The sequence below is a fragment of the Ornithorhynchus anatinus genome, chromosome X1 (assembly GCF_004115215.2).
Source record: "Ornithorhynchus anatinus isolate Pmale09 chromosome X1, mOrnAna1.pri.v4, whole genome shotgun sequence".
NCBI lineage: Eukaryota > Metazoa > Chordata > Mammalia > Monotremata > Ornithorhynchidae > Ornithorhynchus > Ornithorhynchus anatinus.
Window position 1 is genome coordinate 98,842,701 of NC_041749.1, and position 15,510 is coordinate 98,858,210.

Here is a 15,510-nt window from a genome sequence, read left to right on the forward strand (position 1 = left end):
GCTGATAAATGTGTAGGCTTCTTTAGGAAACAAAAATGGTGTAATATTGAATATATCCAGGCAAAACCAAAATAACAGCCAACCTAATATGATATAGCATCTACTGAGCCCAGTTTTTCGGATGTGGGTCGTGGACTCACTGTTTCAGCCCAATTTCATTCCAACCTGCCAGAAGGAAAAGTCAAGTTTTCAAAGAGAGGAAATGTTTGTAAATGTTTGAGGAAATAGACATCAGAGAGGGTGGCACACCAGCGAGTCGACTCCCAACTCAGAAGAATTTTCTACTCTAGTCAAAACTTTTGAAGCAAAACTATTTTCAGATTTGCTAATTGTAAGATTTTAATTGTTGCATATATGAGTTGGTTTTACAATCATTCCATACTTGAGAAAGGTTCAAATGGACTTCTATAAAACATTCACTATGATATCATTACATTACAATGCATTGCATGCAGTGGTCATGGCAAATTTTTAACCGCTTCAGGGAGCTGAAGGTCTGAAGCTGCCCCTGACAGCAGTTGGGCTCCATACTCCTCCAGGTTGAAAAGTCTGCTATCACCACTGGGATTCAACGCTTGGGTGCCACTTTGCATGCAGTCCCCCGAGCCAGAAACATAAATGACCAGTGGGAGTAGCAAGGTGGTCTAGTGTAAAAAGCAGGGGCCTGGGTTCAAATCCCACTCTGCCATTTGCCTGCTATGTGACTTTGGAAAAGTCATTTCATGTCTCTGTGCCTCAGTTTTCTCATCTATAAAATAGGGGTTAAACACCTGTTCTCCCTCCACATTAGGCTATGTTGGACACAGATTGGGTCTGATCTGATTATCTTGTACCTACCCTAGTACTTAGTTCAGTGCTTAGCAAATAAATGCCACAATTATTAGAAGTAGTAGCAACAGCAACTGGCCACTAGAGCCCAAGGGAAAGATCTTCTACAGAACTTTCTTTTAGCTCCTTTTTTTTTAATGGTATTCGTTAAGCACTTGCTATGAGCCACGCATTGTACTAAGTGCTGGGGCAGATAGAAGATAAGCAGGTTGACACAGTGCCTGTCCCACATGGGTCTCACAGTCTTAATCCCCATTATACAGATGAGGTAATGGCAGCACAGAGAAGTTAAGGGACTTGCCCAAGGTTACACAGTAGACAACTGGCAGATCTGGGATTGGAACCCAGGTCCTCTGACTCCCAGGCCCGTGCTTTTTCCACTAGATCATGCTGTTTCTGGTCTTTCTGCCCCAGTCTAGCTCTGTCTGTCCCTTTTCCTGCTGCTTTCTCCTCCTAATTTAGGACCACTATACACTCACATTAATACTGTATATGCAATAAAGATTGGCCTGTTCAATTTCTTTCCCTTTTGTCCTATTTAACAATGTATTACACTCTGTATTGGACTCACTTCTCCCTCCAAATCAAGCAAAAATTTATCACAATTAGCTTCAGGGCTCTCCAGAACTTTCCATGGCTCTCCCCATCTTATGTTTCAGCTTTTTTTTAAACCTATTATTCCCAACTCAATCAATCAATGAATCATATTTATTGAGTACTTACTGTGTGAATTGCACTGTATTAAGTGCTTAGGCGAGTATAATATAACAATGTAACAGAATTGGTAGACACATTCCCTGCCCACAACGAGGTTACAGTCAAGAGGGGGAGACAGACATTAATATAAATTTGAAAAATACTGATATGTATATATGTTGCCCTAGAGCTTGTGGAAGGGGGTGAATAAAAGAAGAAAATCAGGTTGATGCAGAAGGGAGTGGGAGGAGAGGAAAGGAGGGCTTAGTCAGGGAAGACTCTTGGAGGAGATGTGCCTTAATTAAGGCTTTGAAGGAGGGGTATTTAATTGTCAGATATGAAGAAGGAGGGCATTCCAGGCCAGAGGCAGGATGTGGGCAAGAGGTTGGTGGCAACATAGAAGCGATCCAGGTACCATGAGTAGGTTGGCATTAGAGGAGTGAAGTGTATCGGCTTGGGTTGCAGTAAGAAAGCAGCAATGTGAAGTAAGAGGGTGCAAGGTGATTGAGTGATTTAAAGCCAATGGTGATGAGTTTTTGTTTGATGCAGAGGCAGATGGGCAACCACTGGAGTTTCTTGAGGAGTGGGGAAACATGGCCTGAGTGCTTTTGTAGAAAAATGATCCAGGCAGCAGAATTAAGTATGGACTGGAGCGGGGAGAGACAGGAGGCAGGGACGTCAGCAAGGAGGCTAATGCAGTAATCAAGGCAGGATAGAAGAAATGCTTGGATTAACATGGTAGCAGTTTGGATTGGGAGGAGAGGGAGGATTTGGCAATGTTGTAAAGGTTGAACTGACAGTATTTGCTGAGAGATTGATTATGTGTGTTGAATCAGAGTGATGAGATGAGGATAACGTCAAGGTTATGGGTTTGTTTGACAGGGAGGATAGTGGTGCCATCTTTAGTGATGGGAAAGTTGCGGGAGGACAGGGTTTGGGTGGGAAGATGAGTTCTGTTTTGGACATGTTAGAGATGATGGGAAGACATCCAAATAGAGATGTCTTGGAGGCAGAAGGAAATGTGAGACTGTAGAGAGGGAGAGAGACCAGGGCTAGAGATACAGGTTTGGGAATCATCCTCATAGAGGTAGTAGTTGAAGCCATGAGTGGAAATCACTTCTCCAAGGGAGTGGGTGTAGATGGAGATTAGAAGGGGACTCAGGACTGAACCTTGAGGGACTCCCACAGTTAAAGGGTGGGAGGCAGAGGAGGAACCCATGAAAGAGACTGAGAATGAGCGGCCAGAGAGATAGGAGGAGAACCAGGAGAGGATGTGTACATATCTGTGATTTATTTACATTAATGTCTGACTCCCCCTCTAGACTGTAAGCTTGTTGTGGGCAGGGAATGTGTCTCTTTATTGTTATACTGTACTCTCCCAAGCGCTTAGTACAGTCCTCTGCACTCAGTAAGTGCTCAATAAATAGCACTTATTGATTGAATGAATGAATGAATGAAGCCAAGGTTAGATAATGTTTCGAAGAGAAGAGGTTGGTCAACAGTGTCGAGAGCAGCTGAGAACTTGAGGAGGATGAGGATGGATTAGAGGCTGTTAGATTCGGCAAGAAAAAGATCATTGGTGACCTTTGAGGGGGCAGTGAAGTAATGGGCACGGCAGCCAGTTTGGAGGGGGTCAAGGTGAGAATTGAAGGACAGTAACTCTAGAGATTGAATATAAAAAACTAGCTCACTAAGTTTGGAGAGGACTGGTACAAGGAAGATAGGGCAATAACTGAAGGGGTCTGTGGGGTCGAGGGGGGGTTGTTTTAAGGAAAGGGAAGACATGAGCATGTTTGAAATCTGTGGGTAAAAAGCCTTTGGAGAGGAAACAATTGAAGACTGTGGTCAGGGAGGGAAGAAGGGAGGGAGCAGGTGCTTTGATAAGGTCTGAAAGGATGGGGTCAGATGCTCAGGTGGAGGGGGTGGGTTTTGAGAGATGGCAGGAGATCTCCTATTGAGATATTGCTGGGAAAAATGGGGGAGTTGAAGAAAGGGCAGGAGGAGGGAAGGACTGGAGTGGAGGAGGGGAGATTTTAGGAAGATCATGCCTGATAGTTTCAATTTTCTCAGTAAGGTAGGTAGCCAGATCTTTAGGGGTAAGAAATGGGGGAGGCAGGAAGACAAGGGGTTTGAGGAGGGAGTTAAACACCTGGAACACCTGGCGAGAGCAATGGTCATGGGTGTCATAAGGACGGAGAAATAATTTTTCCAGGCAGAGGATAGGGCAGAGTTAAAGCACACAAGGATAAACTAGAGGTGGACGAGGTCAGCCTGATATCTAAATTTCCACCAGCAGCGTTCTGTGGCTCAGCACTTATATGAGTCATAGAGAAGTAGCATGGCCCAATGGAAAGAGCATGGGCCTGGGAGTCAGAGGACCTGGGTTCTAATCCTAGCTCAGCCACTCTCTGCTGTGTGAACTTGAGCAATTCACTTAACTTCTCTGTAAAATAGGGATTAAATCTTATTCCCCTCCTAATTTGACTGAAGGCCTCATGTGGGATGGGGACTGTGTCCAAACTGATTAACTCATATGTACCCTAGTGCTGATCTCTCAGGGTCACACCTGGAGAGTTTCCAGTACTCTAGCAGTCTCGATTACGGGAGGGAGAGTCAAGCAGATGCCTGTTCATTCCATTCCTAGCTTGGGCAGTGGCTAGTGAGCGGAAGGCAATCTGCTACAAGTCAAAACTCATCCAAGCTGTGCAGCAGCAGCATGGGAGAGAGTCAAGGGCAGAGACTCAAATTGACTGTGTGGAAGGAGGCAATGTTAAATCACTTCCATATTTTTACCAAGAAAACTCTACGGATACCCTATCAGAACGATTGAAAATGGAGGTGGGGAGTTCTGGGAAAGATGTGTCCATGGAGTCACTATGGGTTGGAGACGACTCAACAGCATAAGACAACACACGACCGTAGTGTTTAGAACAGAAATCGGCACATAGTAAGTGCTTAACAAGTACCATAATTTTTATTATTATGTAGCTCATTTTTACATTCAGTTATCTATTACTATTGCACCTCAATTTTGTATGATATTTCTTAAGTGCTTACTGCGTGTCAAGCACTGTTCTAAGCACAGGGGTAAATACAACTTAATCAGATCAGACACAGTTCCTGTTCCATTTGGGGCTCACAGTCCAAGTAGGAGGAAGAACAGGTATTGAATCCCCATTTTACAAATGAGGAAACTGAGGCACAGAAGTTAAGATACCTGCCTAAAGTCATACAGCAGGTAAGTAGCAGACTTGGGATTAGAACCCAGATACTCTGGCTCCCAGACCCGTGATCTTTTCAGTAGGTCATGGTGCTTCCATCTCTCTGCCATAAAAATGTGTAAAAAAAAAAAATGTGTACAGCAATTGAACAAGATCACAAATAACATATCCAAGAAATTTTCAATACATATTTTACAGGCTTGATATTCTGAATAGAGCTCCTGAAAAGACATAAAACTAAGACCCCTTACTTCCCAATAAAAATAAGGTAAATTTCAGCAACTGAAACCCTAACGTATCTTAAAATGAATTTGATAAGTTAATGAACACTCACATTTTTAAATTTTGAGGCTTTTTATTATACATGTTCCTACACTGAAATGCACCAGTTAAAGCATAATTGGCTGCTTAGGCTATGAGAAGGGAAGAGCTCTGGGCTTTAAACCTCCAGAATGACAGAATTCACCTTGGCTGCTGTTTGCATTATGTAAGTGGATACAGCACTTGATGGCTACCCAAGGGTCCTTCCAGATGCTATGGGGGCCATTCAAGATGCACAGCCATTTGGGAAAACTTGAAAGGCTTTTCTCATCATCAATAGCAGCAGCAGGTGAGAAGTAGCCGCATTTATTGAGCACAAATTTCTAAATGGTCTATGCTCAGAGTGAAATGATTTGGAACACAGACCTTACACACACACAAAATAATGAGATTTAACTCAGTGAGACCATTCAAATGATGTCATATTTATTATGGAAAATCTCTTTTGTGTTGGGTAGTTGGTATGACCAAAATGTTAAAGTACATAGTAGAACACAAACTCACTGGAAAATCTCACTGGAAAATCCAGATTTCCTGTTTGGATCATTTTTAATTGACAGTTTAGATCTGAAATTAAATCTAATCTTCAAACATTTCAGATCTCTACATGACTTATCCTATACATCTAAAAATGTGCCTGCCAATGTCTGTGATGGGCATGTCAAAATAGTATCATGAGAGTTAATTGAAGCATTATTCCCAGTAGTTCTTTATTCTCCTTGAAGGCCAGGGACCATGTCTAAATTTCACCTGTGAATTCTGTCTCCCAGGACTTAGTCCAGTTCTCCAAAGAAAGGCTTTAATAAATATCATTACTATTACTACTACTGCTATTACTACAATGGTTCCCAGAAATCAAGAAAAATGGATGCACCTGCCTGTAAAACACATGCTTCTTAAATTTATCACATTAGATTTTCAGGAAGTCTCGAAATATGAAATTTTTGGAGGCTTTTGCCTATACTACAGTAAACTGTATAATACAGAGCCATTGACAATAGTACTTAAAAGGAAAGAGAAACAATGACCTTGAGATAAACTGCTTACGCAACAGAGGAACATAGCATAGACATACATTTGAATCTAGTTGGGAGACACAGAAAGTGAGAGGTTATAGCCTCAGAACTTTCATTTGGTCTTTTTAGTGTTTGGAAAGGAACAAATGTAAAATATTATTTGACTTTCTTATTAAGGAATAAAGAAGGCCAGACCACAAAAACTCAAAAACTAAGAGAAAAAGTTCTCTATAAAGCTCTTACTTGAAGACCCCACATGCAGTGTTTGAAGAATAATATATGCTTTGAATGAGACCCCACATGCAGTGTTTGAAGAATAATATATGCTTTCAATGAGAAGGACTGGGTTAAGGTGGGGTGGAAGAGGAGGAAGGAAGAGAAGAAAGGGGCAGGAAATAGGTGGAGTAACCTCTCTGAGACCCAAGTCAAGAAAGGGCTTCCATCTATGGCATAACTTAGTGTGGGTGACAAGGTGCCTACTCTAGCCCCAGAGCAGTTCTGCAGCTACCTCTAGTCTCCATATGGACTCCTGACAAGAGGCAGCATTGTCCTGGGGAGACAAATGGTATTCATTCATTCAATAGTATTTATTGACCGCTTACTGTGTGCAGAGCACTGTACTAAGCGCTTGGAATGTACAATTCGGCAACAGATAGAGACAATCCCTGCCCAATGATGAGCTCACAGTCTAAACGGGGGAGACAGACAGCAAAGCAAAACAGAATAAAACAAAAACAACATCATCAAGATAAACAGAATCAAGGAGATGTATACCTCATTAACAAAATAAATAGGGAAATAAATAATATATACAAATGAGCACAGTGCTGAGGGAAGGGGAAGGGGGAAGAACAGAGGGTGGGGGAGAGGGGAGGGGGAGCAGAGGGAAAGGGGGGCTCAGTCTGGGAAGGCCTCCTGGAGGAGGTGAGCTCTCAGTAGGGCTTTAAAGAGGGGAAGAAAGTTAGTTTCGCGGAGGTGAGGAGGGAGGGCATTCCAGGACAGCGGTAGGACGTGGGCCAGGGGTCGACAGCATGATAGGCATGAATGGGGGACAGTGAGGAGGTGAGCGGCAGGGGAGCAGAGCATGCGGGGTGGGCAGTAGAGAGGGAGAAGGGAGGTGAGGAAGGAGGGGGCAAGGTGATGGAGAGCTTTGAAGCTAAGAGTGAGAGGAGTGAAGTGTGTGGGCTGGGCTGTAGTAGGAAATCAGCATGGTAAGGTAGGAGGGGGTGAGTTAATTGAGTGCCGAAATCCAAAATATTATTCCTTTATATTAAAAGTTGGCCCACAGTGAAGCTCATAGACCCTAGTGATTTAATGAAGGGTATGAGTCTCCAGTACTATTCTAGTCAAATCTGAATGAGTGAAAGATGACCTTCAAAAGGTTTAGTAAGCATTATCTGACTGTCACTTCAACTCAGACATGGCAATCTTGAGGGAAAAAAACCCAACAACATCACAGAACCGATCTAAGCACGACTTTACAACAAGTGCTTTTGTTACTTCCAAAGGATTCCCTGGAACTGTTCAGGGCCCGTTTAGGACCATAAACAAGTGAGGCAACCACCTCAGGGTGAACAGTCACGGTTAAAATTTGAAAGCACCCATCCAAGACAGAAGGGGCACCTAATGGGAGATTAGCAAGGAGGCTGATGCAATAATCCAGTCGGGATATTATGAGAGATTGTACCAGCAAGGCAGCAGTTTGGATGGAGAGGAAAGGGTGGATCTTGGCGACGTTGTGAAGGTGAGACCGGCAGGTTTTGGTGATGGATTGGATGGGTGGGGTGAATGAGATTACAGATGAGGTAACTGAGGCACAGAGAAATTAAGTGATTTGTCTAAAGTCACACATTAGGCAAGTAGTGGAGCCAGGACTAGAACTCAGGTCATCTGACTCCCAGGCTCATGCTCCTTCTATTAGGTCATGATGCTTCTCTGTATTTATTGATTACCTACAACCTGGACATAGGTAAGGAAGCACTGTTCCTTGCATCCTGAGAATAAAAGAGCCCTCATATCCACTCTCTCAGGAGTCCCAGTACAGGTTTGGTGAAAGAATCATCAAGGGTCTCATTTTACAGCAATATTCAAGTCAATATTACTGATGGTAGATGATTATCCCACTTAAACGAGGTTAGAACCTGGGGTCCTTATGGAAACAAAAACAATATTGCAGTGGGACTGCTGTGGGAGAGATGGGTATGTGGTAAAATTGAAATTAAATTTCAATTTCAAAAAATATTTCAATTTTCAAATTTCAGTTTTGTTCCCCAGACCATTTTATCCAATGAACAAAATGAGAGCTGTCCTAGGCTAAGCTGTCGAGGATACTGCTCAAAACCTGGCCAGGTTCGGTCACCCCACCGATATCCCAAAGACACAAATTTGGACACTCAGTTTGGTCTTAAAAGTCCTCTAGGTGTCTGTGCCATAGTGCATTTGGGGACACAAAGTCCTTCCTACTGAAACACCAGACAATGAGAAGGAAGTCCCACCCAGAAACAGTGTGATGTAACGAGCATTGCTTCATTGCTGGTGGATGACTGCATATACCATGAGTACATTGTTTGCAATCCTGTATTTCATTTGATTTTAAATATTACAGGTGCATAAGTGGAACTGCAGCATGGCTCAGTGGAAAGAGCATGGGCTTGGGAGTCAGAGGTCATGGGTTCAAATCCTGGCTCTGCCACTTGTCAGCTGTGTGACTGTGGGCAAGTCACTTAACCTCTCTGTGCCTTGGTTACCTCATCTGTAAAATGGGGATTAAGACTGTGAGCCTCATGTGGGACAACCTGATTACCCTGTATCTACCCCCCAGTGCTTAGAACAGTGCTCTGCACATAGTAAACACTTAACAATACCAACATTATTATTAAAAGTCAAATGTGAGGACTGTGGTACAGCCAAATCTAAGAGCCATCAAGAGAGTCAGACCCTTGCTTACTCAAAAGGACTTTCAGTTTGGTCTGAATCCCTGTGCACATTGGCACAATGCCATGCCAGTCTGCTATAGATCATACCTTGCCTTGATTTGCATTCCTACTTGCTATCAATCAATAAAACAATGACTGAATCAATCAATACTAACCTTGCATCATTGGAGGGTGTGCTTCCTCAGTGTCAGAATATCCCTTCCCGCCCTGGGCCTGCAGGGCCATGAGAAACTCGATTTCCAGCAGCACACGGTCTCAGCCTTCCACTCCCAACCGCTAATCGACACTGCCAGTAATTCCTGCCACCTCCCCTGCCCGCCCTACTCCCACTATGACATCCTAGGCCTTTGCTTAAATTTGTCCTGGGCCTGTGAGAACTCAAGCTGTGACAGCATACCTTCAATATATTTGGAACTTCGGGGAGACTTTTGTTGTGACTGGACCTTGGATCATCTTAACGTCCGTACCAGTTCACTTTACCACCCAATTTGTTGGACTCCTAGCATTGTTTTTCAGGCTGTTTTGGGCATTTATTGTTTCTTCATTCCTAATGTATCTGTCACCATACCCCTCTCCCAGTAGACTGTGATCCCTTTGAAGTCCAGGGATGTGTCTAGACTTTACTTGCATATTTTTATCCCAGCACTTAGTGCAGTGCTTTTCACACAGAAAGCACATGATAAATTCTATTACTACAACTACTATTACTATTACTGCTATTACTATTACCTACTTTCATTTGTATATCTTAGATAGAGATCCCTGCCTGTGACTAGGATTTGTTAGGTTCAGACTGGTATATTACCATGGTCTTTTGCAGGCTAATGCAGGCCACAGCGCAGTGCTATGCTAGATTGTAAGATCCTTAAAGGCAGAGATCATGTCTACTTACTCTGTTGTACTCTCCCAAGTGCTTAGTACAGTGCTCTACACCGAGAAGGCACTCAGTTACATTCGTTCACTGATCTGCATGCTTTCATACTCGTGCTTCTGGAGCCAATCTAGGCAATTTACCCAACAGGCTTAATGAAAGAGGAGATTGTTATCCTGTGTCCCCTAGTGAGTTGTTGGACTCACTAATCTTCTACAGAAAATGAACCACTTGCCTTTCTTTTCACAAATGCAAGCAGTTATCTTTTATTCCCTTTAACCCCAGGGTTAAAGTGATCACATAGAAAAGAGAAGGTAGGCATTTGGCTTTCTGAGAAAAATGTTAAAACCTCCACAAAAACAAACGTAATATGGGCAAGGAATGTCAATGTTATTGTTGTGTTGTATTTTCACAGTGCTCTGCACACAGTAAGCGCTCAGTAAATACGACTGAATGAATGTTGTTATTTATTTACTTGTTTACATAAAATAACACCAACATATAACCTTTAATAAGTAATCTCCTGTGGTGAACGGAGATTACCTTGAATTGCTTTCACCATATGGAATGATTTTTAAATTATTATCCTGTAGAAATCAAAGGTGGAAACATACAGTGTTTACAAAACCTTCTAAATTGATCATTTAGTCAATTAAAGGGTACATATGCAGATAGTGGTGATTTCTACCACACTTGCTGAATTTTTCTTCTTTTCTGAAGTGACAAGGGTGCCAGCTACTGATCAACATGCTGAAAAATGCTGTTTGGAAGACCTGAAGCACTGTCCCTGTTTCAAACAGGTTTTTACAACCATCATAAGATGGGCAATATTTTCAAGGAAGGATTTATTCTCTCAGATGGTACACGAAAATAATTTTACCATGGATTTATATTCCATGGATTTCTTCCAAACAGCTCAATATCCCTCAGTTAGGAGATAGGATACGATACAGTCTGAATTCCACATTTCTACTACTCCCTCAGGTGCTGCATTGCTCTTTATCAATCAGCGGCATTCATTTATTGAGCACTTACTCTGTGCAGAGCACTACACTTCCCCTTCAGAGAAGGGAAGCCAACTACATAGGTGGCTTCCTTTATTCATAGGTTCTTGGTACTCGTTTCACTACTGCTATCATATTTTGCCCGCAACCTCCCCATATTCTCATGAAGGGATATGATAAATATTTTTTACTTTATTAGTTAAGCACTTACTATGTGTCAGGCACTGCACTGAGCACTAAGGTAGAGGCAAGTTAATTAGGTTGAACCCAGTCCCTGTCCCACATAGGCTCACAGTCTTAATCCCCATTTTACAGATGAAGTAACTGAGGCATAGAGAAGCTATTTGGGACCCTTACATGTGAATATGTTCATTTCAAAGCTAGTACACTCACTGAGCACTCAATGAAAAATATTCATGATGAAAGCTGTCCTAGTAATAATTAACACACATATTTCCCTGCATCCTAAAAGCAAGAACAATATTTTAAACAGTATGTTCACGTTGCTGATCTCCAAGTATGTCAGACGATGTGACAATTTATCTCATTACCATCATCTGATGAACACTCTGGCCTTTTCACTACCGGACCTTTTAGTTGTTAGATTTTACTGCCTTTTGCAAGTTCTTATTTTACTTTCTTACACGGTTTTCTGACAGTAAGAATTCTTAGAATTTAGAATGAGTTATCAAGGGACGCTGTGGAAATTCCTTCTCTTGAGACCTTTTAAAAAAAGAATTAATGATCATCTATCTGGGATATTTTTGGTGGGTCCTTCCTTGGGCTTTAAAAAAAAAAATAGTGTGAAATTCTGTTTATTCGAGATCTCTGCTGCAGTCATCAACACCTTCCAGATGCATTTCTCATTTGGGAAGCAATGGGACATGAAAGGATGTTGGGTCAGTGTGCCCCTCCCCCCTTCCCCCACCCCCACACACGCGCCCTCTATTTTTCCTACAGCTAAGAATGTCACACTGTCCATCTGGTCAGTGCTGCATTCCTTTATTTAATTTAGCTTCTCATTCACATAAAGGCACTGGTGCATTTTCCCAACCCATTCTGATAAAACATCCCCAACCCTCAAATACTAAAACACTGGTCCTACCTGAAAATAAATTCAATTCGAGGACTCCTCAAGATCTACAACATTTTGTGACAGTTATTTTTTTACTTTCAATTTTGAAATTTTTCTTTGGGAAGAACCTTATGTTATAGAGGATTTCAAAATTAAGCATACTGTGGATTTTTGCAGGCAAAAATCGAGTGTTACAAATTAAAGCTATATCAGACAGGTCAGAGAACAACGGAGACTCAGAAGAGGAAAAGAAGTGAGACACATAAAATCAAAATAGGGATGAATTCTAAAATATGATTATAAGAGCATATCCCCAAATCAAGGCACTAATATCACTGATTTCGCAAAAGGTTTGCTCTTTGTAGAACCAGCATGTATTTATAGTGTCATAGATCATAAGCTTTACAATTGGAGAAGCAGTGTGGCTTAGTGGAAAGAGCACGGGTTTGGGAGTCAGAGGACGTGGGTTCTAATCCCAGCCCCTGCCACTTGTCCACTGTGTGACCTTGGGTAAGTCGCTTAACCTCTCCATGCCTCAATTACCTTATCTGTAAAATGGGAACTATGACTATGAGCCCCACGTGGGACAACCTGATTACCTTGTATCTACCCCAGCACTTAGAACGGTGCTTGGCACATAGTAAGCGTTTAACAAATAGCATCATAATTATTACTATACTCTGTCTGACTCTTCAATCAATTAATTGTATTTATTGAGCATTTACTATGTGCAGAACACTCTACTAAGCACTTTGGAGAGTACAATACGACACAATTATCAGACACATACCCTGCCCATAACGAGCTTCAACCAGCACTGGTGCCCCTTTATCAACGAGTATTGACATCTGAACGTTCTTAAAATAACATCCTACTTGATTGGGTCTCAGCTATCTTTGATTAAAAACTCTTTGATAAATATTCTTATTTGAAAGTAACAATAATAATAATAATAATAATGTTGGTATTTGTTAAGCGCTATGTGCAGAGCACTGTTCTAAGCACTGGGGTAGATCCAGGGTAATCAGGTTGTCCCACGTGAGGCTCACAGTGTTAATCCCCATTTTACAGATGAGGTAACCGAGGCACAGAAAAGTTAAGTGACTTGCCCACAGTCACACAGCTGACAAGTGGCAGAGCAGGGATTTGAACCCATGACCTCTGACTCCCAAGCCCGTGCTCTTTCCACTAAACCACGCTGCTTCCTTCATCATTAATTGCAGTGTCAATCAATAGTATTTATTGAGCACTTATTGCATGCAGAGCACTGAACTAAATGCTTGGGAGAGTACAGTATAACAGAGTTGGTAGACATGTCCCCTGCCTACAAAGAATGTACAGCGGGGGGGGAGGAGGGAGGGCAGACATTACTATAAATAAATAAATTATGGATATGTACATAAATGCTGTGGGGCTGAGGGACGGGTGAATAAAGGGTATAAATCCAAGTGCAAAGGCAGCGCTGAAGGAAGTGGCATAAGTGTCTAAATGACAAATCCTAGAAAATTTAAATCCAAGATTTTCATCAGCCCATGTTGTTTAATCTTTGAAATCCTGTCACTTGCATCAGCCTACCTTTTCCAGAGCCTAGCAACTTGTAAAACTGTAGTCTGTTGGTTCTTTATCATGCTTCACTGAAATTCTTTGTAGACTTCACACCTAGACACACTTAGAGGGCAGATTAAAGATGCAATTTATTATTAATCACATAAATATCCACAGAGCTGAAAGGTAGCATGCGTTGCTGATTAGTAACATGGAGCATACTTAGAAAAACACCTTCTATCCTTCAAAGTCCATTCTCTTAAAAATCGCCTCTTCCTGGAAATTTAGCTTGAGGGCTTTTTTAGATATGAATGTGACAAATCAAGTGCCTCGAATTACAATGGGGATAATAATTTCATCGACACTTCAAGATTGTGTTTCTTATTGGTAACTCTGAGGGTGAGCCCGTTATTGGGCAGGGATTGTCTCTATCTGTTGCCGAATTGTACACTCCAAGCGCTTAGTCTAGGGCTCTGCACAATATAAGCACTCAATAAATACTACTGAATGAATGAATGAATTTCAGAATGGCATTAACGGCAGGAGGGTTGTGAGAAGAAGCGGCCATGGCCCCAGAGATCTGAGAATATGAGGTATGAGAAGCAGCATGGTGTAGTGGCTCGAGCACGGGCCTGAGAGTCAGAAGGTCATGAGTTCTAATTCTGACTCAGCCACTTGTCTGCTGTGTGACCTTAGGCAAATCAGTTCACGTCTCTGTGCCTCAGTTCCCTCATCTGTAAAATGGGGACTGAGACTGTGAGCCCCACGTGGGACAGGGACTGTGTCCAACTTGATTTGCTTAAGCGCTTAGTACAGTGCCTGGCACATAGTAAGCGCTTAACGAATACCATCATTACTACTGTGATTATCTGAGGTGGGAGAGCTCCACCAGAGCCACACATAAAGGGTCGCTGACCCTCCTCCACATACCCAAAACCTAAAATAATAATAATGATGATGATGATGGCATTTAAGCGCTATGGGCCAAGCACTGTTCTAAGTGCTGAGGTCGCTTACTACTCCAGTGCCCCTCAGCAAGCTAGAGGCCAAGGACTAGGGTAAGGGGAGGGACTCCTCTCCACCCCTCCCAGCCCACGGGGGGTGGGTAGGATCCCGCCAGTGGGAAGGGTCGTGGGAGTTGCCCTCGGACAAGCCAGGACAGGGGCCAAGGACGGAGTCAAGGGGAGGGTTTCGGCCACCTGCCCGCCCGCGCGGGGGCCTACGGTCATCCTAGAGGGAAAGGTCGCCCTCTCCCCGCCGGTGGCTGGGGACTGAGCACAGGGGAGGGTCGCCCGTCCCAGCAGGGATTTGGGACCAGTACGCCTTAAGAGAAGCAGCGTGGCTTAGTGGAAAGAGCATGGATTTGGGAGTCAGAGGATGTGGCTTTCTAATCCCCGTTCCGCCACTGATCAGCTGTGTGACTTTGGGTGAGTCACTTGATTTCTCTATGCCTCATTTACCTCATCTGGAAAATGGGGATTAAGGCTGTAAGCCCCATGTGGGACAACCTGATTACCCTGTAACCACCCCAGCGCTTAGAACAGTGTTTGGTACATAGTAAGCGCTTAACAAATACCACCATTATTATTATTATTAAGGAAGAGATGCTGGCCTCCTTGCCTTGCCACCAGTCCCCAACACACACACACACACACACACACACACATACACACACACACCCCACCCCCCACCCATGCACCTGGAGGTGGAATTTGGGACTGGGCAGCGAAGAAAGAATCACCAATTCCCCCACCATCCCGACCCCTTCGCATATCGGGACCCCAACGCCCGGCCGAAGAAGCAAGGCAGCGATCTGAACTGGGGAAAAACCAAGGAGAAAATGACGTGTTAATTCGCAACTAACGACTTGCTAGGACTCACCCATTCACTCCGGACGGCCGCTTTAATGACTTGCTTAACAATCCCCCATTAGCAGCTAACGTCCATCACACCTAGGTATCCCCCACCTACCAAAAGAACCTGCTTTGGTCTCTGGG

At 43.1% G+C, this 15,510-nt stretch overlaps 1 protein-coding gene and 1 non-coding gene across 4 annotated transcripts in view; one reads left to right on the forward strand and one right to left on the reverse strand.

Moving 5' to 3' along the window:
* The window catches only part of CNTN4 (contactin 4), an 893,626-nt gene that overhangs the window by 839,434 nt on the left and 38,682 nt on the right, over positions 1-15,510 (reverse strand). The gene's annotated exons all lie outside the window — the stretch shown is intronic.
* On the forward strand, positions 4,073-4,210 carry LOC114807036. Its single transcript, XR_003755089.1, has one exon. It is a non-coding gene; the product is annotated as a small nucleolar RNA SNORA7 (small nucleolar RNA).